This window comes from Triticum aestivum, chromosome 7D (assembly GCF_018294505.1).
Source record: "Triticum aestivum cultivar Chinese Spring chromosome 7D, IWGSC CS RefSeq v2.1, whole genome shotgun sequence".
NCBI classification, from domain to species: Eukaryota; Viridiplantae; Streptophyta; class Magnoliopsida; order Poales; family Poaceae; genus Triticum; species Triticum aestivum.
In genome coordinates, this window is record NC_057814.1 from 121,752,016 (window position 1) to 121,755,123 (window position 3,108).

Consider the following 3,108-nt stretch of genomic DNA (forward strand, 5'->3'; position numbering starts at 1 on the left):
ATGTCATCTCCTAGATGCAGCTACCACGCGCTATTTGGAACTATTCCAAATAACTGCTCTACTATACGAATCCGGTCTACTACTCAGAGTCATCCCGATTAGTGTCAAAGTTTGCATCAGCGTAACCCTTTACAACGAACTCTTTTACCACCTCCATAATCGAGAAAATTTCCTTAGTCCACTAGTTACTAAGGATAACCTTGACCACTGTCCTATGATCCATTCCTAGATCACTCTTGTACCCCTTGACTGACTCATGGCAAGGCACACTTCAGGTGCGGTACACATCATAGCATACTGTAGAGCCTACGTCTAAAGCATAGGGGACGACCTTCGTCTTTCTCTCTCTTCTGCCGTGGTCAGGTATTAATTGAGTCTTACTCAATACTCACAATTCATAACACAGCCAAGAACTCCTTCTTTGCCGATCTATTTTGAACTCCTTCAAAATCTTGTCACGGTATGTATTCATTTGAAAGTACTATTAAGCGCTTTGATCTATCCATATAGATCTTGATGCTCAATGTTCAAGTAGCTTAATACATGTTCAAGTAGCTTAATACATGTTTTCCATTGAAAAACACTTTTCAAACAACCCTATATGCTTTCCAAAAATTCTACAACATTTCCGATCAACAATATGTCAACAACATATACTCATCAGAAATTCTATATTGCTCCCACTCACTTCTTTGGAAATACAAGTTTCTCATAAACTTTGTATAAACCCAAAATCTTTGATCATCTCATCAAAGCGCATATTCCAACTCCGAGATGCTTACTCTAGTCCTTAGAAGGATCGCTGGAGCTTTGCATACTTGTTAGCATCTTTCAGGATTGACAAAACCTTCTGGTTTTATCACATACAACCTTTCCTTATGAAAATCGTCGAGGAAACAATGTTTTGACATCCTATCTGCAAGATTTCATAAATAATGCAGTAACTGCTAATATGATTCCAACAGACTCTTAGCATCGCTACGAGTGAGAAAGTCTCATCGTAGTCAACTCCTTGAACTTGTCGGAAAACATCTTAACGACAAGTCGAGCTTTCTTAATGGTGACACTTACCATCATTGTGTCTTCCTTTTAAAATCCATCCGTACCCAACAGCCTTACAACCATCAAGTAGTTCTTCCAAAGTCTATACTTTGTTTTCATACATGCATCCTCTCGGATTTTATGGCCTCGAGCCATTCATCGGAATCCGGGCCCACCATCGCTTCTCCATAGTTCGTAGGTTCATTGTTGTCTAGCAACATGACTTCCAAGACATGATTACCGTACCATTATGACGTAGTACGCAGCCTTGTCAACCTACGAGGTTTGGTAGTGACTTGATCCGAAGTTTCATGATCACTATCATCAACTTCCACTTCAATTGGTCTAGGCTCCACAGGAACAACTTCATGTGCCCTGCTGCACACTAGTTGAAGTGACGGTTCAATAACCTCATCAAGTCTCCACCATCCTCCCACTCAATTCTTTCGAGAGAAACTTTTCCTCGAGAAAGGACCCGATTCTAGGAACAATCCCTTTTGCTTCAGGATCTGAGATAGGAGGTATACCCAACTGTTTTTGGGTGTCCTATGAAGATGCATTTATCCGCTTTGGGTTCGAGCTTATCAACCTGAAACTTTTTCACATAAGCATCGCAGCCCCAAACTCTTAAGAAACGACAGCTTAGGTTTCTCTAAACCATAGTTCATATGGTGTCGTCTCAATGGAATTGCGTGGTGCCCTATTTAAAGTGAATGCGGTTGTCTCTAATGCCTAACCCATAGACGATAGTGGTAATTCGATAAGAGACATCATGGTATGCACTATATCCAACAGGGTGCAGTTATGATGTTCAGACACACCATCACACTATGGTGTTCCAGGAGGTATTAGTCGTGAAACAATTTCCACAATGTCTTAATTGTGTGCCAAACTCGTAACTCAGATATTCATCTCTATGATCATATCATAGACATTTTATCCTCTTGTCACGACGATCTTCAACTTCACTCTGAAATTACTTGAACCTTTCAATAATTCAGACTTGTGTTTCATCAAGTAAATATACTCAGCATCTACTCAAATCAACTGTGAAGTAAGAACACAACGATATCCACTGCGTGCCTCAGCACTCATTGGACTGCACGCATTAAAATGTATTACTTCCAACAAGTTGCTCTCTTGTTCCATCTCACTGAAACCGAGGCCTTTCAGTCATCTTGCCCATGTGGTATAATTTGCATGTCTCAAGTGATTCAAAATCAAGTGAGTCTAAATGATCCATCTGTATGGAGTTTCTTCATGCATATATACCAATAGACATGGTTCGCATGTCTCAATCTTTTCAAAAACGAGTGAGTCCAAAGATCCATCAACATGGAGCTTCTTCATGCGTTTTATACCAATATGACTCAAATAGCAGTGCCACAAGTATGTGGTACTATCATTACTATCTTATATATTTTGGCATGAATATGTGTATCACTACGATCGAGATTCAATAAACCATACATTTTAGGTGCAAGACCATTGAAGGTATTATTCAAATAAAAAGAGTAACCATTATTCTCCTTAAATGAATAACCGTATTGCGATAAACATAATCCAATCATGTCTATGCTCAACGCAAACACCAAATAACAATTATTTAGGTTTAACACCAATCTCGATGGTTGAGGGAGCATGCGATGCTTGATCACATCAACCTTGGAAACACTTCCAACACATATCGTCATCTCATCTTTAGCTAGTCTCCGTTTATTCCGCAGCTTTTATTTCGAGTTACTAACACTTAGCAACCGAACCGGTATCTAATACCCTGGTGCTACTAGGAGTACTATTAAAGTACACATTAATATAATATATATCCAACATACTTCAGTCGACCTTGCCAGCCTTCTCATCTACGAAGTATCTAGGGTAGTTCTGCTTCAGTGACCGTTCCCCTCATTTCAGAAGCACTTAGTCTCGGGTTTGGGTTCAACCTTGGGTTTCTTCACTAGAGCTGCAACTGATTTCCGTTTCATGAAGTATCCCTTCTTGCCCTTGCCCTTCTTGAAACTAGTGGTTTTACTAACCATCAACAATTGATGCTCCTACTTGATTTCT